The following is a 26,737-nucleotide window of genomic DNA, read 5'->3' on the forward strand; positions in this document are numbered from 1 at the left end:
GGTTTTTATCTATGGTTATTTATATATAATTTCACATAAAATTACATATATAATCACATAGTCTATCCTGTAGCCTGGATGATAGACAAGATTTATAAATACAAGACCTTGGTTTCTTCACTTTTAAATTGTGGAGTTACACAAAGTGTTTTCTCAATTCCCTTTCAGAATTACAGTCCAAAAATTTACGACTCTATAAGTCTTTACAGATCATGCAAAAAATGTTATATTGGAATAACAACATAAGTTAGATTAATTTTTCATTAATAAAAAATTTAAGCCTTAGTAAGACTGTTTGGTTATTATTAATATCTGATTATCAAGCTAAGTCAAAATTTTCCAAAATGTCTATATATTATATCCTGTTCTCACATCCTAAATTTTCATACAACTGCAACAGTGCCTAGTAGTAGAACCAATAAATAAGTAGTAATTAGTACAATGAAAACAAAATAATTTTAACATACGCAAATATAAATAAAATATACTTACCAGAAATATAAAACTAAGAGCATAATTTTAATTAGTTATGTATTAAAAGCACCTAACGCCCATAATGATAATTCTTGAGACTTTAGCGGAACTGAAAATAAAGTAAATTATTTTGGGTAAGGTAGGGTAAACAACATTTTGTAGAAGGCAGTTTTCATAGACTGTCTCAGATATCTTCGCAGTTCAATGAAGAATGTATTATTATTACTTATATTAAAGGTATGGAGATTTCATCCTGATAGATTACTGTCTAGCACAATATAATGCTAATAAGCATGGATTTAAATTCTTGAATTGAATTGATAGCTATCTGATTTAAGTAACTTCTTTCCATCAAATTCGTGTTTTGCAACCTATATCTATATTCTAAAAGTGCTAATTCCATTCTTATTTCAGTTATTTCCTCTCCACCAAAGGATTTCATTTTCCTCTCTTAGGAAAAAGCATTTTCAGAAAAGGAAACAAAAACTTATAATGAAATCTAAATGTCTACAACCAGAAAAGCAATCAAGCAGACTTGTCTTGGAATTAGCATCTTTACCTAAAAATTTAAGTTCTGTTAATAAAATCTCAGTACTCCCATTTCAGAAGACCAGAAGGCTGTCTGCATAACATCACTTCATGTTGGCATACTTAAAGCCTACCCCCTTGGACAACTGCTCGATCTACTCAGGTGTGCAAAACCTCACAAGATCCACCAAGAAAAGTACCCAACCCATCTCCTGTAAGTTTAACCTTCAATTTGTTAACTTACATTAACATATCATCACCTGAAGACCATAGTTTAAATTAGGGTTCACTCTTGATGTCGCACATTTTACAGATTTGGACAAATGTATAATGACATGTATCTACCATTACAGAATCATACAAAGTAGTTTTCACTGACCTAAAAATTCTCTGTGCTCAGCCTTTCTTCCCCACTAACCCTTTGCAACCACCGATCTTTAAGCTGTCTCCGTAGCTTTGCTCTACATGGTTAATGAAAATGTCATATAGGTCATATAGTTGGAATCATGCATTATGTAGCCTTTCGGGATTGGCTTCTTTCATTTAGTAATATGTACTTAAGCTTCCACCATGTCTCCTCATGGCTTGATAGCACCTTTCTTTGTAGTGCTGAATAAGATTCCATTGTCTAGATGGACCACAGTTTGTTTATTAATTCAGCTACTGTAGGAAATCTTGGTTGCTTCTAAATTCTGGCAATTATAAATACATCTTATATCAACATTCATGGGCAGAGTTTTCCGTGAACATAAATTTTCAACTTGTTTGGAGAATGTGCCAAGAAGGGTGATTTCTGGACTGTATAGTAAGACTATGTTTAGTTTTGTAAGAAATTGTCAAACCATCTTCCAACAACACTGCAGCACATTGCTTTCCTACATGCAATGAACAAGAGTTCCCATTCCTCCACACCCTTCACGGCATTTGATGTTGTCAATGTTCTAAATTTTGGGTATTTTTAATAGGTGTATAGTGATAGCTCATTGCTGTTTTATTTTGTATTTCCCTTAGAACATAGATGCAGAGCATATTTTTATATAATTATTTGCCATCTTTGTGTCTTATTTGCTGAGGTGCCTGTTAAAAGTTACTGACCAGTTAAAACAAAATTATTGTAGTTACATAATACGTGTGTATATTTGTGGGATACATGTGATGTTTTGATACAGGAATAAAATGTATAATGATCAAATCAGAGTTGGGGTATCCCTCACCCCAAGGACTTATCCTTTCTTTGTGTTGTTAAAAGAAAACTTCAGACAAATTAAATTTAACAGAATTTAACTGAGCAAGAAAAAAAAAAAAGAAAAAGGCTTGCAAATCAGGCAGCCTCCAGAATCACCACAGATTGAGAGAGACTCCAGGGATGCTTCATGGTTAGAACAAATTTATAGACCAAAAAGGGAAAATTATGTGCAGAAATCAGAAGTGAGGTAGGATTGGTTACAGGTTGGTGTTTGCTTATTTGAACATAGTTTGAACACTCAGCAGTGTATCAGTGGCTGAAGTATGGCTGCTTGGATTGGCCAAGACTCAGCTATTGTTAGAGATGCATACTCCTAAGTTAGGTTTTCAGTTTTGTCTGCCTATTAAGTTAGGGTACAATTGGTTCATAAGGATGCAAATATAGAAGTACGAAGTCCTTCTCAGGCCATATTTAGTTCGCTTTAACAGTGTTAAGAACATTCTAATTCCACTCTTTCATCTATTTTTAAATATACAATATGTTATTGTTAACTATAGACACCCTATTGTGCTACTGAATACTAGATTTTATTCATTGGCCAATTTTTTAAATGAATTGTTTCTTTGCTTATTGTTGAGTTCTAAGAGTTTTTGGTATATTTTGGATAACAGTCCTTTATCATACATGCAAAAGCCCTTTGTTAATATTTTCTCTCAGTCTGTGGCTGTCTTTTCATTCTTTTGACAATGTGGAGGTGTTTTTTGTTTGTTTGTTTTTGAGTCAGGTTCTCACTCTGTCACCCAGGCTGGAGTGCAGTGGTGCAGTCAGGCTCATTGCAACCTCCACCTCCTGGATTCAAGTGATCCTCCTGCCTCAGCCACCCAAGTAGTTGGGATAACAGGTGTGTGCCACCACGCCCAGCTAATTTTTGTATTTTTAATAGAGACGGGGTTTCACCATGTTGGCCAGACTGGTCTCGAACTCCTGAGCCCACCTTGGCCTCCCAAAGTGCTGGGATTACAGGCATGAGCCACCACGCCTGGCTTGACAGTGTCTTTGGCAGGGCAGAACATTTTAACTTCAGTGTGAAGGCCAGCTTATTAATTCTTTCTTTCATGGGTCATATTTTTTGATGTCATATCTAAAAAGTCATCACCAAGCCCAAAGCCACTCTATAGTTTTCTACTATACTATCTTCCAGGACATTTATATTTTTGCTTTTTACATGTAGGTCTCTGTTCCATTTTGAGTTAATTTTTGTGAAGTATGTGAAGCCTCTATCTAGATTCTTTTTTCTTCTTCTTCTTCTTTTTGCACTTGGATGTCCAGTTTTTCAGCACCATTTGATGAGAAGATTGTCAACTTTGTCCCTTTGTCAAAAATCACTTAACTATGTATGCGGGTCTATTTCTGGGCTCTCTATTCTGTTTCATTGATTTATTTGTCTATTCTTTCACTGATACTGGACTGTCTTGATTAGTGTAGCATTATAGTAAGTCTTGAAGTCAGGCAGTGTCAGTCTTCTGACTTTGTTCTCCTTCAGTATCGTTTTGGCTATTCTGAGTCTTTTACCTCTCCTTATCATCCTTAGAATCAGTTTGTTGATAGCCACAAAAAATAACTTACTGAGATTTGACTAAGATTGCATTGAATCTATAGATCAAGCTGGGAAGAACTGAAACCTTGGCAAATTGAGTCTTTCTTTGCATGAACATAGAATATGTCTCCATTTATTTAGTTCTTTGATCTATTTAATAAGAGCTTTGTAGTTTTTCTTACATGAATCTTGTATGTATTTTTATTTAATATTTGAGAATACTATTTCTGTAACTATTGCAATAAGTGGTGGAGACAAAATTTGACCCTAGAATTACCTTTTTTGTTCCCTTCCCAATATGTTTTTCTGTTTACCACATTAACATGGATCCCTCTTTCAGGGAACAAGATGTAAGAAATGAGATATTTGTTATATTACCTCCATTATTTTCCAGCAATCAGTACATCTTGGACTACACACATACACACATGCACACATACACATTTTTAAAAATGAATTAATAGTATAATTTTAAGCACCAATGAGATGTAATGGGAGGCATATGTATTTTGGATGGAGTTATTTCTAGAAACCTTTAACTTGTACCGAAAATATATGGTCTAATACTTCTATACATATGTCTGAGGCTGTTTGCCGTGTTTGAAATCTTGAAATGGATCCAGATGATTTTATCAAAACTGGTTTAAATTGAGAGTTTGGGTTTCAGGGCTTTTAGCTAGTGTTTTGCCAGCCTAAGATGGAACATTTTTATTGAACATAATCTTAAAACCTTTTGAAAACCTGAGATTAAAAGGTGATGACAGAGACAGGAGGTAGCCAAGGGTCCCCCCGGTGAAACCCTGCCTTCAAGCCTAAAACAGCCTGAAGGCTGAAAAACCAGACTGCCGGTCCCAGAGAATCTCTGACCAGCCTGTTCACTGGGAGGACAGGGCACGGCCCCGGGAAGTTCGCACCTTTTGCAGTGGGGAGGAGCCTCGTCTCTCCTGCTCCTGGGTGATAGCCTGGGATTCAATCTGTGACGTGGGGGCCCATTAACAGGGCCTCTAGCTTTGCTGTTTTTTTGTTTCCTTTTCGCCCAATAAATTCCATTCCCCCTCACCCTTCAAAGTGTCTTTGTGTCTCTTCCTGGTTGTGTGACAAGAACCTTGTTTTTCTGCAACAGTGACATTGCATATGCAAGGTTACAGTTGCCAACAGCCACAAAAATTAAGCAGGAAGAGTGCAATAGTGAATAGTGCAATCCATTTTCATTCACGGTGTTATTAAATGCAACATTTATTTGTTTAGTTCTAAGATGAATATAAATATAATAAATCACAGAGTTCTGGGCTTGAAAAACTTTTCATCCAACAGAGTAAGTTGCCTGAAAATACAATGATTTAAAAACAATGAAGTGTACATTTTTTCCTTGCTATTTCATAAAATTAGAGAAGAGCATCCCACAGTTCAGTTCTTTCCATAAGAGTACAAAAGACAAACATGTAGTTCACTCCCTCCTCTTTTAGCATGAGCAATTGCTGATTACCTTTTCAGGATAATAATAGCAAGAATTCACAAAATAGATCTGCTGAAAGCCCTGGATATGAGGATCTCTTTGGGCATAAAACATACAAGAGAGGAATGCTCTGGAGCCATCACTACATGTGGTCACAATAACTACAGTAACTACAAAAAATATTATGATGCAAAGTAAAATTCTGTGCTGAAATGTTGTATGGCTTCCATAAACAATTGTATTATGTGAAAACTAACAGAGCTGCATGTCTCTGATATATGCAAATTTTTGGCATGGTGCTTCTTTCATTTTTTAAGAATTTTGAGTCTTTCCCTCTTACTTAATTATTCAGCAAATTGAAGAATACCAAAAAAGGTTATTTTGTCCCACTGAGAAATCTCAATATTATACAGTATATATTAGCTCCTCTTTTTTAAACAGAAAAATAGAAACAGATGTATAATGCTCTCCAACCTATTTCTCAAACAGCCAGAATGGCCAGAACCAACCTTGCAGAATGACAACTTAAATTGCTTTTCTAGTGGAACATATAATTCTATGGGTAGATCCTGAAGTAAACAAGAAAAATATTTTTAAAATTTCAAAGAGTTTTCAGCTATGAAGAAAATAAAATAATGCAGTGGTAATAATGAAAGTGGCTCTGGGTGTGAAAATTTTCTATCTTTGCATAACAAATTGCCAGAAATAGTGGCTTAAGCAATCCAAATTTATGAACTCACAGTATTCCTGAGCTAGGATTCTGGGCATAGTTAGCCTCTCTGTTCAAGGTCTCACCAAGGTAAACTCAGGATGTTAGCTGGAGTTACAATTCCAGGTGGAACTCAAGATCCTCTTCTAAGCTGATTTATGTTCATGACAGAATTCAGTTCCTTGCAACTGTAGGACTAAACTTGCTTTCTTACTGGCTATAGGCCAGAGGTACTCTCAGCACTTTGAAGTTGCCTCAGATTGATGCCCTATGACCTTCTCCATAGACCCTCACCATCAGATGATCATTTGCTTCTACAATATAAACAGAAGACCATTTCTGCTCTTAAAGAGCTGGACTGGTGAGGTCAGGGCCACCCAAAATAATTGCTCTTTGGAATTTGTAATTAACTGATTAGAGACCTTAATCATATTTGAGGCTGGGCATGGTGGCTCACGCCTTTAATCCCAGCACTTTGGGAGGCTGAGGCGGGTGGATCACAAGGTCAGGCGATCAAGACCAGCTTGACCAACATGGTGAAACCCCATCTCTACTAAAAATACAAAAATTAGCTGGGCATGGTGATGGGCACCTGTAATCCCAGCTACTCAGGAGGCTGAGGCAGGAGAATGGCTTGAACCTGGGAGGCAGAGGTTGGAGTGAGCCGAGATCGCACCACTGCACTCCAGCCTGGGCGACAGAGTGAGATTGCATCTCAAAAAACAAACATATTTGCATCCACCCTTGGGCCACATAACAACATGATTATAACAGTAATATCCCATCATATGTATAGGTCCCATTCATTCTCAAAGGGAGAGTATTACATGGGGTATCCTTCATTGTGGGTCATCTTAGAATTCCAACTAGCACAGTGGGTAAGTATACAATGTTAACTAGTGTGGTCAGAAGAGACTTCCCAGAGAAGTAATATTTTAGTTGAAACTTGAAATCTGAGAAGGATGTAGCCATGTAATAATTAAAGAAAAACAAAAACAAAACCTATTCCAGAAGAAGAAATGGCTTGTGCAAGGCTCTGTTGTAGGTGCTAACTTTGTAGGTATAAGAAACAGAAGGCCTAAGGGCCAAGGGAAGAAGGGTAAGACATGATGTTGGATAGGCAAGGGCTGGATCAGGGACAATCTTGCAGGCCATGCAGAGTTTAAATTTTAGCATAAATAATAGGACTGCTTTACATGAATCATGTGAAATTCAAATTCAAAATTCAGTAGAATGTATTATGATGGTTTAAGCAGTTAAGTGCCGTGATCTGATATATTTCTTTGTAAAAATTCAAAACCCTTCAGGTTGCTTTTTATGATTTGTGTTTTACTAGAGTCATGAAACATTCAATATATTCCTTCTAGCTATTTGAAACTATATAATATTTATCATTAACTATACTTCTTATAAGAAGGGAAATAACTATAGGAAATATAACTCTTAACTTAGTCAACAAAAAGGAGTTTGCTACTGTTCTTGCTTTCCACTATTAGGCTACTCTGATTTCTCTCTAAGAATATAATGATAGGTTAAAAAAAAAAAGTCTTCTTATTTAAAATTTAATGTCAAGTTAAACTATTTCCATACTACACTTTTTTCAAAGTTTTCAAATGATTTTTCCCATGTGGTTGAACTTTCTAGAGGGAAGCAAGGATAAAACATGTTGATTCATTACAGAGTATAGTATCATTATGTGCCTGCCAGTTGGTCCCAGCCACTCACACTAATGTTACATATGATTTGGGAAAACAAAATGTTTGCAAAGCAGATATTCAACCTTCATCTGAATCAATGAATCATTTTATTACGCTTATTGACTTCTAGAAAGTAAGGAAATAATAGAACTGGAACTAATAACCAGATTTGATTTGTGACATTTACTTCTTGCCAAATGGGGTAAAAGAGACAGGATTTACCTTAATTCCAGAAAAAAAAAAATAGAAAAACTGTCAAAAGATATAAAACTACACTTCTCAGCATATTGGACATGACATAATGAAGGACAATGATAGCTGAAAGCTGGGAGACAAAATTGGTGAATCTTCTGTCTGTCTTGGATTATTGCCTGGAGAGAGTTTCCAGGCTGTATTACAGGGAAGGGGGAGCCCAGGTAGAGCTCTGCTATCTCCCTGAGTGGAAAGGATGAAGCGAGAAGTTTACGAAGAAGCAAATGGCAAGAGTTCACAGGGAAGTATCAGAGAGGAGGGAGCTTAACAGAGAGAGAACGTCAGAGAGAAACACCCAAGGTTGAGGGAAGAATCAGTGAAAGAATTCCCAGGGTTTACATAGTACCAGTAGTGTCTATTTCCACCAATCAAAATGGAAAACCTCATTATATACTGGGCATTGGGTAGTGTATTCAAAAAGTTATGCCTCAGTAGTGGTGAAAATTAACCTTATATTAAAGATGGTTCTGTTCCTGCTAAATAAGACTTAAAATAAAGACTCAAAGGAACATACTGTTTTCATATAACTGAACCATGTCTCAGCACAAAGCTCTAGAACATGTGCAGAAGGAAAAATTATCCAATTCTTAAAAATAAAATTGACAATATGTGGTACCCAATAAAAAATTCCAAAACTTGTAAAGCAACAAGAAAATATAACCTGTGCTGAGGGAAAAAAAAGCCAATTAAAACTGATACAAAATAAGCATAGAATAGAGTGACATTTAAACAGATATCATAACTGTATTCTGTATGTTTAAGAAACCAGAGGAAATATTGAAAACATCACATAAAGACATAGAAAATATTGACAATGTCAAAATTGAACTTTTAAAGATGAAAACTATAATGTGTACAGTGAAAACTACAATAGATGAGATTAATAGTATATTAGACATTGCAGAAAAACAGCATATTAGACACTGCAGATTAATAAACTTAAAAACACCAGTAGAAACTATACAAAGTGAAACAGGCAGAAAAAAAGAGGCTGAAAAAAATGGAGAATCAGTGAGCTGTGGGACAATTTCAAGAGGCCCAATGAGTCCTCAAATGAGAAGAGAGAGAAGAAACAAATAATTTTTGAAGAAATAATTACTCAAAATATTCCAAATTTGCTGAAAATAATAACTCCACATATCCAGGAAGTTCAATGAACACCAAGTGCATCACAAGATAAAAATCTTGATATGGCATATCATAATCAAATTGCTTAAAATCATTAAAATATACAGAGTGAAAAGTAATAGAAATTCAAGAAGAGGTAGATGAACCCACTATTAGAGTCAGAGATTTTAATAGTACTTCCACATTAGTTGAAAAAATACACAGAAAAACTGTAAGATAAGGAAGATGCAAACAATACTATCAAGCAACTTAATGGACACTTATAAATCATTCCACCAAACAATAGTGCAATACAAATTCTTTTTATGTGCAAGCAGAACATTTACCAAGAGAGACTATATTCTGGACCAAAAAAAAGTAAAAGGATTCAAGTAATAAAAAGCATGTTCTTTTTTCATAATGGAATTAGATTTGTAATCAATAACAAAAAAGATATCTGAAAAATACACAAATGTGGGAAACTAAATAGTACACTTCTAAATGACAATGCATGGGCCAAAAAAGAGATTAAAAGAGAATATTTTTAAATTCAGTATTTTGACCTGAATGAAGACGAAAATACCAAATGACAAGATTTGTGTGACACTGCTAAAGCAGAATTAGGGATATGGAGAGCCCCAAATAACTGTATGGGTAAGGAAAACTTTCTCAAATCAATAACAGCATCCATCCTCAGAAAGTAGAATGAAGAGCAAATAAAATATCAAGGAAGCCTTAAAGGAAATAATAAAGTTAACAGTGGATCTCAATGAAATAGAAAATAGAAAAACAATAGTAAATGATAGAAAAATAATTTTAAAAATAATAGAAACCAGGTCAGGCATGGTGGCTCACGCCTGTAATGCTAGCACTTTGGGAGGCTGAGGCAGGTGGATCACCTGAGGTCAGGAGTTTGAGACCAGCCTGGCCAACATGATGAAAGCCTGTCTCTACTAAAAATACAAAAATTAGCCAGGTGTGGTGGCAGACACCTGTAATCCCAGCTCTTCTAGAGGCTGAGACAGGAGAATCACTTGAACCCAGTAGGCGGAAGTTGCAGTGAGCCAAGAATGTGCTGTTGCACTCCAGCCTACGGAACAAGAACGAAACTCCATCTTGAAAATATAATAATAATAATAGAAACCGAAACTGAGCTCTTTCAGACTGTCAGTAAAATTAATATACCTCTAACCATACTAATAGCATATAAGAAGGAAGACACAAATTAACAATGTTACAATGAAAGATGTGATATCAATATAGATTCCATGTATATAATGGAATACTATGTACAACTTTATGCAAGTAAATTCAACCATTTACATTAAATGGTAAAAAAAAATATCTGAAAGACAATAATTTCTAAGATTCTTGAAAGAAGATACAGATAACCTAAATTGCATTATACTGCATTATACTTTTTTTTTTTTTTTTTTTTAGATGGAGTTTCTCTCTTGTTGCTCAGGTTGCAGTGCAATGGCGCTATCTTGGCTCACCGCAACCTCCGCCTCCCGGGTTCAAGCAATTCTCCTGCCTCAGTCTCCCGAGTAGCTGGGATTATAGGCATATGCCACCACGCCTGGCTAATTTTGTATTTTTAATAAAGATGGGGCTTCTCCATGTTGGTCAGGCTGGTCTCGAACTCCCGACCTCAGGTGATCCACCCACCTTGGCCTCCCAAAGTGCCGGGATTACAGGCATGAGCCACCACGCCTGGCTGCATTATACTTTTTAAAAAATTACAGTGAAAACCCTTCCCACAAAGAAAACTCCAGGCCCTGAAACTATTTGTGAATTATGCCAAGTATTTAAGGAAGAAATAATACAATTCTGCAAAAATTCTTCCAGAAATTTAAAGAAGAAATATATCCCAAGTCATTTTATAAGGTCATCACTCTTGTGATATCAAAACAACAGTAAGGAATTAGAAGAAATATGTAGCTAAACTACAGACCTATAGCCCTCATCAATATAGATTCAAAAATTCTTAACAAGACTTCGCTAACTTGAATCAAACCATATATAAAAAGGATAATACAACAAGATCAAAAATAATTTAATCCCAGGAATGTAAGTTTGGCTTAATATTTTAGTATTTGAATGCCATCAATTTAATTAACCATATTAACAGATTACAAAAAGTGATCATCTCAATAGATGCAGAAAAAAATTGTCAAAATCCAATATCCATTCTGGACAAAGGAAGTCTCATCAACCTAAAAATAAAAGACTTTTCTTTTTCTCTCTCTCTTTCTTTCTTTCTTTCTTTCTTTCTTTCTTTCTTTCTTTCTTTCTTTCTTTCTTTCTTTCTTTCTTTCTTTTTTGAGACAGAGTCTCACTCTGTCACCCAAGCTGGAGTGCAGTGGCGCTATCTCAGCTCACTGCAACCTTTCCCTCCCAGGCTCAAGCAATTCTGGTGCCTCAGCCTCCCACGTAGCTGGGAGTACAGGTGCGCATCACTATGCCTGGCTAATTTTTTTTTTTTTTTGTATTTTTAGTAGAGATGGGGGTTTCACCATGTTGACCAGGCTGGTCTCGAACTCCTGAACTCGGGTGATCCACCCTCCTTGGTCTCCCAAAGTGGTGGGATTACAGGCATGAGACACCACACACAGCCTAGAAGACATTTCTTAGTCTAAATAAATGTGTCCACAGAAAGTATGCAGTTGACATCTCACTAAATTGTGGGAAAAAAAATGCTTTCCCCTGGAAGTCAGAAGCAAGACAAGGATATTCAGTCTTATCACATCCAGTCAACATTGTAATTAAGTCAACAAAAAGATAGTAACTGGTATGTCTGCATATACAGAATATGTATTAAAAGCTTGAGTCCTTTTCCTCCATGAAGATCCCCAGCATGCTTGGATGTGTGTGTAGGACCTTCAGTCCTCTCTGGAAAAAGGGAGAGCTTGATAACCCTTAATCACTGTTTTTCCTTTAAAGTAGCCAAGATTCAGGTAGAGGAGGAGGAGGGAATCAGGGTGTGGAGAGGACAAGTGGCACCATACCAGTGAGCAAAGCACAATCCCTTCTTGTTTCCAGCAGCAGGGCAGCTGCCCACCATTTAGTATTTCAAAGATACTTTATCTGTTCTCTTCTGTTAAAAAAAAAATTAAGTAAACCAAAGACAAATGCTTTCAGGAAAAAAGAGCCAGTGTTTATTAAATTTAGACTATATTACAGCTATTAGTAAAGAGACATTATTCATACAATATTCAAACTTATTAAATCATATCTACCCTGTGACCCATTACTATCCTTGCTTTTCATTTCCTAACCCAAATATCACAGACATCGTAAGTGGCATAGCTAGGATTTGAACCCAGGTCCATTTGACTCCAACTCCCTTACCCATTCTTATATACAACCATCTCACTACAGAGGTCAAGGTGCTTGATCAGCTCTCTCCAGCTGAAACTTTAAATATGTATAACTACTGCTTCTAACATAACTGTACTAAATCAGTTTGAAGTTAAATGAATTAGATGATGTATATTAAATCACTTATGCGTGGGGTTTCCAATATCCTTCTTTCATTTTTAGCCTGAAACAGAATCCTTGAAATATAGTATTTTTATATTCCTTGGCTATTACAGTAGCATAATTTCTATAAATATTCTTGGTCTGTGCTCTGCCTTTAATAGCTTAGGAATATGATATAGAAGATATAAATTATAGATTGGGCATAATAATATTATAGAGCACCTCAGGTGGCCTGGTGGATCAAATACGAGATTAAGTGTCAAGAAACCTGAGTCAAACATCTCTTGAAATCTGATGCTTATTCTCCTCCGTTTTGTTTCTTTTTCTTTTCTTTTCTTTTTTTAATTGCATAAACTTTCTCTCCTGACAACATAGTTAGCTACCATCTTGGCTGTTTCCTTAGCTCCATCCCTTAGCAAATCTGCCAGTAAAAACAGTGTGAGTTCACTCTGTTGTTCCACCACAAGAAATCTTTCATTTCATTTCTCCAGAACATTTGCATCCCCATCCTGGGCCTGTCATTCAGACAGTCATTGCTAATCAGAACAAGTAAGAAAGCAACATAATTATGCCAAGCATTTTAAAAGACACTAAATTAGCTAAATAAATGTTAGTTTTGTTTCCGTTTCTATTGCCTTGAAAAATTCATTTTATAATCTCTTCTGTCATTCCATTGTGAACTAAAGGAGAAAAGAAAGGGTGAGATAATTGCCTTTAGCACTGACTTTCTTTTTGCTTCAGATTTTCCACTTGTAGGAAGAGATATTGATGTTTTGGAGCAATATAGAAATCAATTGTTTCATAGACTGGAATTAGAATTTCAGCAAATAGACTTAAAAGACATGCAATGGATTTAAGGGTGTATTAATAGTATACAAGCACCATAAATAATTTTTATCTCTTGTAGAACTTACAACCATCCTCTTAAGTTTCTGTTATCTGAATTTAACAAGTAAAGGAAAAGGGAACCAGAGCTGGAAAGAAAATTACTCAGGTGAATAAATGACAATGCCAAACTTTGGATTTGAATCTCTCTGACCCCCAGAAGTCTTTTATTAGTACCATAGCAATGGGCATGTTGCTCTGAGTCTCAAATTTCTCAGCTGTAAAAGGGAAGTGAGTGACGGTCATTCATTTAATATTCAAATATTTACTGAACCATTATATGCTAGACATGTGCTAGAGATACAATAGTAAACTAAACACAGAAATAATGTTCAACCCAATAGAGTGACAGATATCAAAGTAATCATACTGAAAAAACAACTGATTAGAAAATGATTTCAAGTAGTCTGGAAAATAGAAATATGATTCTACGATTGTACATAAGGAATGTTTCGGGAAGCAGGTGATCAGAGAAGACTTGTCTGAAACCATGTGCTTTGGGCTCACAACAGAAGGATAAGATGAAATTAACTAGACAAAGGTGGAGAGGGTGGGCAGGACTCTGCTGGGAAGTCCTAACCAAGACAATAGTGAAGCAGATGCTGGTGGTCAGAAGAAACATGGTTCTATTTAAAGATCTGAGTGGTCAATGGAGCTGGGAGCAGGTTGGGGGGCAAGATTCCCATAACAAATTCTTCCTAACTGATGTGGCTGTTCTGTGGTTTAATGTCTAAGAGGCAAGGCCAGCCAGTGGAGAGTGCTTTGTAAATCAGAAAGCACTACGATAGTGTGAAGGTTTGTGGGAGTTCTGGGTTTTTTTTATTTAAAAGACTATAACATCTCTATTCTTAAAGTCTTAGCATAGAGAGGAATCTTTTCATGGTGTGAAATTGGGGTTTACAATAGCTTCTGTATCAACATTAACAGAGCTGGAGAAAATTCTCAATGGAACTTAGCTTAACTCCTGGTGTGAAAATGTGCTTCAAAGCATTAAATACGCAGCCCCTAGCTGTTTCTAAAGAAACTGCCCTTAGACTGGCAGTGTGCATCCGAAGTTGAATTAATCATATATTTTTTGGATTTTCAATGTGTGCTCCTTGGCTAATGAGAAGAGAGCCAGAGAAACTCAGGCTGCCTTATAGTCCAGAGAACAGAGGAGACTTTCTCCCTGGGAGAGGAGGGCAATGGAGAGGAAAGCCTGGAAGCTGGTGTTGGTGACCTGAAAAGTCCTGCAGCAAAACAAAACGAATCCCTGCCTGGGATTTTTGCCCACCCGCCTTCTATGTTTGCTTTCTACTTAGGACTGGACCATGCCTTCCCAGCAGAGCAGGTGATAGGAATGGCGGCCCATTTCCCTCTTCATCAAAACTATTTTCTTTCACTCAGGACAACTGAGTACAAAGGCCTACAGGTTCCAAAGAGGTATGGAAAAGTTATTAGGACCCTGGGTTTGACTGCCTCAGTGATTTAGGGGTCCTGCCATGTACTACTTAAAATTTTGAATGTTGCTTATAAAGATTATCATCTCCTGATAAACTTGGTCCTTGGTCACAGAAGGACAGCGTGGGGCCTGCACGTGTGCATAGGCAAAGGATTATGGCACTGACTTTGCAACCACATTTCCTTTATTACCAAATGAGTCGTGTGTCAAACACTCAGAGCCCCAGGATCCAGATCTGTGTGATGTTTAACCAGAAAATTCCCTTCTAAACATAAAAATAAATTCCTTAGATTGTTTAATATTAGGTTTAAATTAAAATAAAACATTCTACTTAAATGTTAAATGTTACCCTTTTATAATAAAAAACCACTAAAGTTCACATATTGTTGTTGCTATCAGAGACAACCTGGTTTCTAAGGATGAGGCTTGGAGAAGCAAAAATAAAAGTAGACGAGGGTGAAAGTCACAAAGCTGGGCTCTAGAACTCTGCCACTCATAAACTGCTCCATAATCTCTGGTCCTTGGCTTCTCTGAGAATGCATTTCCTTATTGGAGAAATACCCTCCTATAGTAAGGACAACGTAAAGATGAGAACCCAGACATGTTTCTGTAGCTTTGGACACTCTGTAAAGACTCTCCCTCCTCTGTAACCTCAGTTCAGTTCTGTCACGCACTGCCTTTCTAACAAAGATGGGAAAATAGAAGTATGGAAAGGTTAGGATTTCTCCCAGCTATCAAAGTCCTGTAGTCTTAATGTGGCCGGAGCACACCTTAGCCTGGGTCCCAGTGCTGTGAACCTATGGTGAAAGTGGCTTTCAGATGTAGAGGATTCTTACTACAGGAGAGGAAAATGTTTAATATGTCCATCAGAAATGAAGGTGGAGACAGCAGGGAGGAGCTCAGTGAGTGGCATGGGGGTGGCACGGGAAGGCTGATCCGCGTGCCTGTGGGTCCCCGTGGTCCACTGCTCCAGCTCTGTTTTTCATCCTCTTCCAGTTCCTCCACCACTCATGCCTGCCCTGTTTTACCTCCGTACCTTGGCTCACACCCCCACCTCATCTATTTGACCCTATCCTTGTTTCTCTCCTTATCACTTTATATCACTGCACTTCCAAACCCCTTAAAAAGGTAGTGAAGGGGAAGAGATTATACTCATAGTGAACCACGTGGTCAGAACCTATCCTTAGTCTCTAGGCCATCAATCCCACTCAGTGCAGATTTCAGTGAGCAATGCATGGGGACAAAAAAGGCCATCGTCAAGGTCATCGATGCTGGACTTTAGCTGCTAGAATTAAGGGTCATGCACTAAAATGTTTAAGTTGTCTCATGTCACAAGATCATTGAAAAGGCATACTAGTAATGGGGGAGGAGCAGGAATTATAGAGCTGTACTCACAAAGTTGGCATATTTGCGCACCTGCTATTTATCAGCTTAGGCAAACTTCATTCACTCACTCGTTCATTCATTCAACAACCCTTTATGAATCATATACAATGTGTCAAGTAAAATAATGAGGGTTTTAAGATGAAAGAGGTAAACCCTATTTAAAGGGAGTACAGCCATGCTAAGTATACATCCCATGTGACATTACTCTTTCTTTTCATGCTTCTTACAGGCTTCATAACTTGTTTGCAGCACTCTAACCCTAGAAACCTTCTCAGCATAGTGTAACTGATCCCAGTTTTTAGAATTGGCAGGAGTGGTGAACCCTTTGTTCTAGTGTCACTGCAGAAATGGTCATGAATAAATCTCTACACCTCTACACTGGATTTGACATCCAATGGATACCCTGTTTCTGCTACATGAATGTAAATAATAAGAAAGGACAACTTCCCCTATCAATTTGACCCTCAATGTTCTCAGTGGCTTTCTGCCTGTAGTACCCAGTGTCTGACCATTCAAGGGCTCTTCAAATTGGGAAGTATGCAAATGACTTTAAGGAAGAGCTGCAGGGTTATTGAAGACAAGCTCTTTACTCCTCGGGGGAAGATTGCCCTCTCTTTTCACATATGAGTTTCCTCGATGAGAATTTATAGAGCCCACTCTGTACCAGCCACTCTGTTGGACCCTGCAAATTTAGTGACAATGAGAAACCATTTTTACCTTAGTTCAATGGAAGAAACATACACGAAAATAAATACCAAGCACAACAAAGTTATAATAGAAGAATGGACAAAGCTCTAGGGGAATCCTGGGGAACATAATCAGTTCTGCCTGGAAGCACCATAAAATGTGTTTAAAAGAAGGGACATTTGAGTTGCATCTTAAAAAGTAAGTGGAGCACAGAAGGCTGAGGAGGTGAAAACAAGCTTTCCAAGGAAAGGAAGAACAGAAGAGTCAAATGCCCTGAGGTTTGAAATGCATCAAGTGAAACAGGCCAGCTCAAGTGGTGTGAATCCAGATTATGAAGAAATTTGAATGCCAGCTTCATGATACTATAAATTAAAATACAAGTAATATCCCTGACTTTTTTATTAACACAATTCCAGTTTGTGTTTTGTAAGTTAACTAAATGTCTACAAGTCAAGGAGCTATTGGTTCCTGCCACTAAATGGGGCAGTTCATTAACACAGGAAATATTTTATAATGTTCCAGAAGGAAAAAGAAAAAAAGGAAGGAAGGAAGGAAGGAAGGAAGGAAGGAAGGAAGGAAGGAAGGAAGGAAGGAAGGAAGGAAGGAAGGAAGGGAGAGAGGGAGGGAGGGAGGGAGGAAAGGAGATAAGAATAAGTCATAGCTGAAAGAAAAGAAGGAAGAAGAGAAAATAGAGAAGTAAAAAGTAAGAAATCATTTGGGTCCACTGCCAGCAAGAGTTAGGAAAGCTGATTTCTTAAGATAAACTGAAGTAAAACAAAATATGCTCCATATGTTGAAACTGTATACTTAGTTTGAAATAAACAAAAACATGTTTGGAGAATAGCTTCCATAATTAAAAAGAAATTAAAAGAAAGAAAGAGAAACCATCTGGGGATAGACATATATTTAAACACATACACACACACACACACACGCACAATTACACCAAAACTTGAAGTTTTTCTTGACTTAAGTAAACTCCCTTGTTGCAAAAGTCCATTGCAACAGGCTTTGCCGAAAACACCCCAAGCTCCAGTTCCATGTAGGAGCTATACAGGGTTATTCAGCATTGCTCAAAACCAAAAAGACCTTTCTAAATCCTGTCCTTTGCTCCTGCTTTCTTCTCTACTGTGAATGCACCTTCTCCCTTTTTCCCTCTGAAGGATGCCTGCTCACCTACTCACCTCTCAGGGCCCAACTAAAAGGTCACCTGTCCCAGTGGGGTGTGCCTGGAGCCCTGGGGTAGCTAATAATGTCTTTGTCATCTGTGAACTTCATGCATGTATATCAGCTTTCTAGAGATGCTGGAACAAAGTACCACAGACTGGATGGAATAAAATAATAGAAGTTTGTTGTTTCACAGTTCCAAAGGCTAAAAGACCAAAAGCAGAGTGTGTACCAACAGGGTTGGTTGCTTCTCAGGGCTCTAGTGGGGGTATCTGTTCCATGCTTCCCTCCAAGCTTCTGGTGATGGCCAGCAATCTTTGGTGCTCCTTGGATTATACATGCATCACACCATTCTCTGCCTCCACCTTCACATGACCTTCTCCCTGTGTCTCTGTCTTCACATGGCCACCTTCTTATGAGCATAACAATCATGTTGGATTAGGGGAGCATCCTACTCTAGTGTAACCTTATCTTCCTTTTATGAATCACATCTGCAATGACCGTATTCCACCTAAGTTTGTATTCTGATGTGCATGGGGTTATAACCTCAATATATCTTTTGGGGGCACCAAATTTAATCCATAACAACATACTCTAATATAGCTCTTGCTTCATTGAAGGAGTCAGATGTATTTGTGTCTGTGTTCCTTGTTCTCAAAAAAGTCGGTGAAAAACTCCATTGCAGTGAATATAAATACATGTATATTTAACCTATGTCTCCAAGGCTGAGCACAAACATTTTTGTAAGCTCATAATTTTTTCTAAATTGAATTAAATATGGCCCATAGAAATTATCGACAGAGAGTTTCCAATTCAGGATAAAAGGAGAAGGCTTGGAGGCAGTTACGTCTGCTCCTGAAACACTGGGCACGTGGTGACCCTCATGTCACTGTACTTCCCAGATGTCCCTAGTATGGGCAATACAGCAGAAAAGTGCTCTTGCCTGGAATAACCTAATGGAATGGGCGTCTGAGAAGAGTAGAGTCATGTTGAATTTAGTTCTGTCTAGAGAGCTATGTTGTATTGATACTGTCTTCTCCTCTGTGGGCCTCAAGTTAGCCTCAGAAGATGAAAATTAGACAAGAAGGAGCAATTTTAAGGCTTAATGAAGCATAGTAACTCTCTTTTCAAATGAAATCTTGTGAAAAGTTCCAATCTATATAACAGATCTATGTGAAATTGCCGGAGATCAGGTGAAGAAATTGAGCCTGGAATTCCATGGGTTCTGTCATCCTTAAGGAGTCTCCACAGGAAGCTCTAAATAAGTCTGGAAACAAAGACTGAGAACTACTTGGTCAGATGAAAGTCTACGTTGGGTATGCTGTCATAGATATAGAAGGTCATACATAAAAATTTAAAAAGAGAAGAAGAGATGGAAAAGCTTGTTAGAAAATAAGAGAGAGGCTGGGCACAGTGGCTCACGCCTGTAATCCCAGCAGTTTGGGAGGCCGAGGCAGGTGGATCACGATGTCAGGAGTTCAAGACCAGCATGGCCAACATGGTGAAACCCCATCTCTACTAAGAATACCAAAAAAAAAAAAATTGCTGGGCGTGGTGGCGGGCACCTGTATTCCTAGCTACTTGGGAGGCTGAGGCAGGAGAATGGCTTGAACCCAGTAGGCAGAGCTTGCAGTGAGCCAAGATCATGCCACTGTACTCCAGCCAGGGGGACACAGCAAGATTCTTTCTCAATTTAAAAAAAAAAAAAAGAAGAAGAAAGGAAGAAAATAAGAGAGAAGCTAGGGGAGGAAAACAGTAAGGAGAGGCAAAGCTCTTGGACAAAACTTACTGTGGTCATAGAAAGAGAGTTCAAAGTGGTTTTCCAATCCTATCTTTGTAGTCATCTATTTAATTATAAATTAAGTGTGTTCATATGTTTTCCAAGAACATTGTTGTTTTTAACTATATCAGAATTATATGATTGCAAAGGTAACTAGTCTGAAGGAAGGACTGAGAAAGTGGAAGACCTCGTGCAAATTTCATCTGATGATACACAAAGTGAGTGCTTTGTCCTGCTCAAGGTAGTAATATCTAAAACAACTTGATTGCTTTGCCCCTTTGCACTTTTTGCTCCAGCAATCAGGAATTGATTATATTTCCCAGGGCACACCATTTCACTGTTGGCTTCTGCTCTGTGGATCATGCTCATCCTTCTGTCTGACATGCTCATCCTGCCTCATACCCCTACTCCTCTTTCCTAGTATAACTTAGACTTAACATTCTCCCGGGAACCCTCTTTGAGCTCAGAAGTCAAATTAACCTTAACCTGCTCTAACTGCCTTTGTGCACCCTCTGTGCTTCAGATGTACCATCACACTGACTTGTAAGCTATTTCTTCAGTTGCAGCCTATCTTCAAATAATGAGTTCTGTAGGACATTCTTATTTGTGTCTTTACTCCCTAGTACTTAGCACTGTGATTGGCACATAAAAGGTGTTGATCAATGTTTTCTGAATGAATTAATTGATATATGAGTTTATTTCAAACTGTTCTGAAGTTTTCAGATAATCTGAGAAAAGTATCAAGATGCGAGTAGGCATCATTTGAATGAAATGGAATGCTGTTGTTAAATCTCTGGTGAATTTACTTTCCTGTTTCAACACAGTATGAAGAGGAAACATAGAAAGTGGACATTAAAAAAAAAAAAACTATCTTGGAAATTAGCCCAAGAACCAACTGTTTTCTTTTAATGGTATATTTCTTCTCTCGTATCACAACTAATATACGTTTCAGATCACACACATGCCCAATGTTTGTTTGTATTTACCATAATTCCTTATGCAACTCCAGATGTTTGGACCATTTAGGCATCTCATACATGTTTGATGAATTAAGGAATAAGTAATAGAACCCTTAAATAAGATGAACCATGATTCCAACATCCATTAGCAAGTTGTTAACAGTTTATATCTGTCTAGTTTGAAATGTAGGTCCATCCACTTGGAGAGGGGAATGGAAAAATGTGATATGAATACCTGATCTGTCTAGTTATTTTGAATCAGTATTTAAAATGTAATCACCTATAAGACATTTGCTACACTGAGATGGAATGCTGAGTTCTGGCTCCAGGTCTGCCCCTCATTGCTATGTCAGATTAACTTTTTGGCTAATAAAATTGAGTTTGGTCCCACCTGTCTTAATATACTCTCACTTTAGGGAACACAGACCAAATTTTCTTTAAGTCTAATATAACGTAGTATGATTCTGACATACTTAGATGTGAGGTTGCATTGCAATATATGCACATCCTAGACAGGCTTGTAATTTGGAATCTTTGTCAGGCAGGAATTATCTGAGTCTTAATTTAAAGAAATAAAATCTTGTGTCTTTGATTAATTTCCAGGAAGATTAGCTAGAGAAAACTCATCCTCTGTGACCTTAAGCAATGAACCTTTGACTCCACACTTATAGACCACTCTATCAACAAAAGGTTTGCAATTATGTGGAGACTTCCTGCTTGGAAGAGAGTTTCACTGAGCATTATTTGAAAGTGGAACATGCATTTTGGGGTAGGAATGATAAGGAATCCCCCACTCACTACCTCATGTAGTTCATCAAATATTTCTTCTGAACTACGTATTTTACTCCTCTGAAAATTCTAGCAAATTAAGCTCCCTCCACCTCCTTCCATTCCCCACTCATTCATTTTTATTTTCCTGATCATTGTCAGGGTAACTTGCTATGTCTGATCATGCATTTATATAGCACCTAAAAACTCAGTGTTCTCCCATCTGCATTATCCTGACAGACCCTCAGAACAGCTCTTAGAAGGGCAGGCCAAGTTGATTTCTGCTCATGTTTCAGATAAGGAAATGGAGACTCAGAAAAGGATAATGAAAATGGATGGAACTGTACCTTTAACCAAAACACTTTAACCGATGTTTGATGTCTAGTTAAAGGTTAATTAATTGTAACACAGTGTTTTAATGCTTTTTCAAGAAAAAGCTCTTCTGCTTATGCATTCGTTTTTATTATTTGCAGATAGTGCAAACAGTGTTGATGTTATAATGGTAACCCAAACATAATCTCTTTCTTTATTGAGCTTATAATAGGAATGAAGCAATTGCAATCTCTACTGGCTCATCCAGAAACACAAATAACCAAACACACACAACTACTCATTGCATTTCTACTGTGTGCAAGTCATTACTCAGCCTTTTGGCAAAAAGTGAGCCAGGAAGCCCACCATCCTTGCAGAAGTCTGTGAAAAATTAAGCAGCTCAGAGACTTCAGCCTCCATTTAGAATATGCCATATCCCTGGCATGAGGATGGAGGAAAAGCTGAAGCTATTGCTTGATACTTAAGAAAACATTCATATTCAGTCATTTAATCAATTATCAGACCATCTCAGTGAAAAGATACTACTTCAAAAACCATATTATCATTTAACTGAACTTCTCATCAGAACCTGATTTTCCTCATGTCTTTTGTTTGCCAAATTCTTTTTGCTTTAGTTTCTAATGGATGGTAGTTATTCGCTTCCAAATGCAATGCCTAGATGGGAAGAAAAAACACCATTCCTAGAGCTTTTCTTTATATTTTTGTGTTTAGTTTTTTAACAAACTTTATTATTTAGTTTTAGGCCCACAGCAAAACTGACAGAAAGTACAGAGTTCCAATATACCTTATGCCTTCAAAATCCACAGCCTCCCCACCACCCTCAACACCCTGTACTAGAATGGCATATGCGTTACAATGAAGTTACACATCATTATCACCAATGTCTGTAGTTTACACTAGGGTTCACTCTTGCTGTTATACATTCTACGGGCTTTGACAAATGTGTAATGGCATGTAACCATCAATTTTTGTTTGTTTTTTGGGTTTTTTTGTGTGTTTTCTTATGTTTTTTGAGACTGTCTCACTCTGTTGCCCAGGCTGGAGTGCAGTGGTGTGATCTCGACTCACTGCAACCTCCGCCTCCCAGGTTCAAGCATTTCTCCTGCCCCAGCCTCCTGAGTAGCTGGGATTACAGGTGCGTGCCACCACACCCGGCTAATTTTTGTATTTTTTGTAGAGACGGGGTTTCACCATGTTGGTCAGGCTGGTCTTGAACTCCTGACCTTGTGATCCACCCACCTCAGCCTCCCAAAGTGCTGGGATTACAGGTGTGAGCCACCGTGCCCATGCCCTGTAACCGTCATTATGGTATCACACAGAAGAGTTTTACTGTTCCAAAATCCTCTTTGCTCCAGCATTCCTTTTTTCTCTCAATCACTAGCAACTACTGATTTTTTTTTTTTCCGGCTTCCATTGTTTTCCTTTTCCAAGACCACCGTGTAGTTGGAATGACACAGCATGTAGCCTTTTCAGATTGGCTATTTCACTTGGTAATATACACTTCAGTTTCATCCATGTCATCTTATGCCTTCATAGCACTTTTTTTTGCACTGAATAATATTCTATTGTCTGGATGTACCACAGTTTATCCATTCGTCTACTGAATAATATTTTGTTTGCTTCTAAGTTTTGGCAATAAAGAATGCAGCTGCTATAAACATTTTTGTGCAGATGTTTGTGTGGACACAACTTTTCAGTTCATTTGGATAAATACAAAGGAATGCAATTGCTGGACTCTTCAGTAAGAGTTTGTTTAGTCTTGTAAGAAACTGCTAGCCCATCTTCCAAAGCTGCTGTACAATTTTGCATTTCTAAAACAATGAATGAGAGTTCCTGTTGTTCCACACCCTGCCAGAATTTTGTGTCATCAGTGTTTGGAATTTTCACTCTTCTAATAGGTATGCACTGGTGTGTCATTGTTTTAATTTTCAATTCCCTAATGGCATATGACGTTGAACAGTTTTTCTTATACTTATTTTCAATCTCTGTATCTTCTTTGTTGAAACGTCTGTTCAGATATTTCACCTTTTTTTGACTGGGGTTTTCATTTTTTTTTATTGTTGAGTTTAAGATTTGTTTGTACAGTTTGAATAACAGTCCTTTATCAGATACAGCTTTTGCAAATATTTTCTCCTAGTCTGTGACTTGTTTTCTCATTCTCTTGATTTTTTTTATTTTTATATAGTTTTCTATGTGCAGAAGAAACGTGTTTATTTCAGTAGTTTTAGGTATTATAAATAATTAGAAAAAATAATTGATGCCTAAAAAGTCCTCCTTAATAACAGGCTTGGTATCTGGTTTATGACTGCGGAATAAGCCTTGCAGGAAGCTGAAAAACATCTCCTAGCAAGTCAGAAATATAGAAAAGCTAAGAAATCTCAGAGTAAAAAAGTTATTCCTATAGTTTGTGGTAGATCAGGTTAAATTTGGAGAAGTAAGCTGGATTATTATCAGTTCTTGATATCTACGGGTAGGCTAATAAACACATTTAGATATTTCTGGCACATAAAAGCCAAACTTATAGCACAGAGGATATTAAAATGTTTTCAAATAAAGATTTCTTTTCTAGTCTTAGTGTAATTTAGGACTATTTTATTTACCACACACTAAGAAGTTCTTCATATATGAATCAACAGCAATTATTATGTTCATGTAAATAAAACAAGCCAAATAAAAGAAAGCACCAAATGAATCATACTGATTCCAAAAATTGTTAAATTAATTGATGTTGTCAAATCCTTGCCTTAGGGACAAAAACTTCAACACAAACAGAGCTAATACCTTGTGCTGTCCTCATTAGGAGTCAGGGTGCACCTCTCAAGCTGTGTCAGAGAGAGAAAGAGATTTCTGTCTGAGACAGACCTAATCAAACCAAAAAAAAAAAAACAAGACAAATACACAAAAAGTATTATTTTGTCAGTCACTAGTCTCCAAAATAAATACCTCAAGCCTTTTCCTGTTAATTTTTATCTCCCTAATGAGAACTTTATCCTTGCAGACAATTATGTAAAAAGAACTGCTATTTGTAGCCATAAAGAAATCTATAATGTGTGTATATATATACAGGCTATAATTTTTATAAGCCTTTTTTGCTGAATTTTATTTCTATTTAAAGTGCCTGACATGGGGCCCCAAATCATTTATTCATTTGACACGTGTTTACTGAGCAGCTTTTCTGTACCTAGGCACTAGGATCAATCTGTGAAGAAAATGCAGTGGTCAAAACATAAGGCAGTCTAACTATGTAAAGATGAAGAGTGGAAGCACTGAAAATCAGGTGATTAGGGAGCATTTGTCTGATGAAGTGAAATCTGAGCACAGATGTGAATAAAATGAGAAAGACAAGCAGAGATCTGGAGGAGATTTCTAGGACAGTAAAGTGAATATCCAAATCCTAAGGAAGGAAATGCAAGGATCGCGATGGAAGTTGGTATAGCCAGACTAGAGAGAATAACAGATGAAAGGTGCATGAGATGAGACTGGTGAAGAAGCAGGCCAGGGTCAGATGGCCAGAGCTTTGTAGGTCATGACCAAGATTTGACATTTCCTTCAACTACAATGGGAAATTGTTGGTATTTAACAAATATTTATAATTTACGGAAGCAATAACATTTTAGGGAATAAAAAATATCTTAGTGCTAATAAATATTTCTAGTGATCCAGAGTTTCTTAACCATTGCACTATGGCATTTTGACCCAGTTTGTTGTTGTTATGGGGAACTATCCTCCTTATTGTAAGATGTTTAGCAGCATCTCTGGCCTCTTCACATTCAATGCCAATAGCACACCCCTTTCAGTTGTGGCCACGAAGAATGTCTCAGACAATGACGAAAGTCCAATTACTCCAGTTGAAAACTATTGACCTAATCCCATTCATTTTACAGATTTGGTAACTGTGCTTAGTGAGATTCAATTACTTAGTTATGGTCAACAAAGTTAGTTTTAGCCTTGGAGCTGATTCACACAGATTTATAGATAATAATGTATAGACTATATATTAGATCTAATATTTGCTTTATCTATATATATCTTTACATACACATAAAATACTTTAGTGTTTTCAATTATTTTTTGAGGTAGTTACCTTTATTCCCATTTATAGGTAAAGAACTTGACACTCAGAAAGGTAATGCAATTTGATGTCAACTTGTGGCTCAAACTCAGAACTCTAAATATCATCTATTTCAGTAACAAAGTGTCAGCTTGGAATGCACTAGAAATGATCATCTGAACTGACCATGAACCAGAAAATTCCTTGAGCACAATGTTATTCAATACCAGTTCAAGGAATATCAGGGATTCTTGATCTTCCAACCCCGATTTCACTATGAAGGGGAAACAAGAGTTTGAAAGTTAAAGTGAACTCTCATTTCACTTTTTTAAACTCTAAAAATAGTATAAAGTACTTTATTCTTTGATTAGGCCACACAGATGAGCTGCTATGTTTCAAGCAAGGTTGTTTCAAAGGAGACGATCAAAAACCCCATTGAAAGGAAGCTCTCAGTCTCTGGGTCTTCTATTAAGGATGAGCTTGTTCTACTTGTTTTTAATTCAATGGCTATTTTATGACTTTGACACCCACCAGGTCTATGAATGGGTCCCATAGGAGGGCTTCAAATCAAAATAGTATGTGAGCTGGGGATTTAGAATTTATGGGACGTATTTTCTTCATTTCCTCCTGAAAGAAACCAATAAGTTTAAGGAGCAGAGGGAAGCATCTCTGAATCTCTGTTTACAGTGCAGAGTCCTCCTGGAGGCATTTCTAAGTAACATAGAGGGCTAGCATGAGGAGGGAGAGGGCTGAATGGGTAGGAGAATAGCATTAAGGTAGTCAGAGAGAAG

General features: G+C 37.3%; 1 long non-coding RNA gene across 4 annotated transcripts in view; it reads right to left on the reverse strand.

The window, feature by feature from the left end:
• LOC105468509 (uncharacterized) overlaps nt 1-26,737 on the reverse strand; it is a 242,912-nt gene that overhangs the window by 126,059 nt on the left and 90,116 nt on the right. Inside the window, exon 6 of one of the 4 annotated variants that reach the window (XR_011606778.1) lies at nt 26,557-26,573. The exons of the other annotated variants lie outside the window; for them this stretch is intronic. This is a non-coding gene — a long non-coding RNA (uncharacterized lncRNA). Of the gene's footprint in view, nt 1-26,556; nt 26,574-26,737 lie in introns of those variants that run through there. 4 annotated transcript variants of the gene reach the window in all.

This window comes from Macaca nemestrina, chromosome 8 (assembly GCF_043159975.1).
Source record: "Macaca nemestrina isolate mMacNem1 chromosome 8, mMacNem.hap1, whole genome shotgun sequence".
In the NCBI taxonomy this organism is placed as follows: domain Eukaryota; kingdom Metazoa; phylum Chordata; class Mammalia; order Primates; family Cercopithecidae; genus Macaca; species Macaca nemestrina.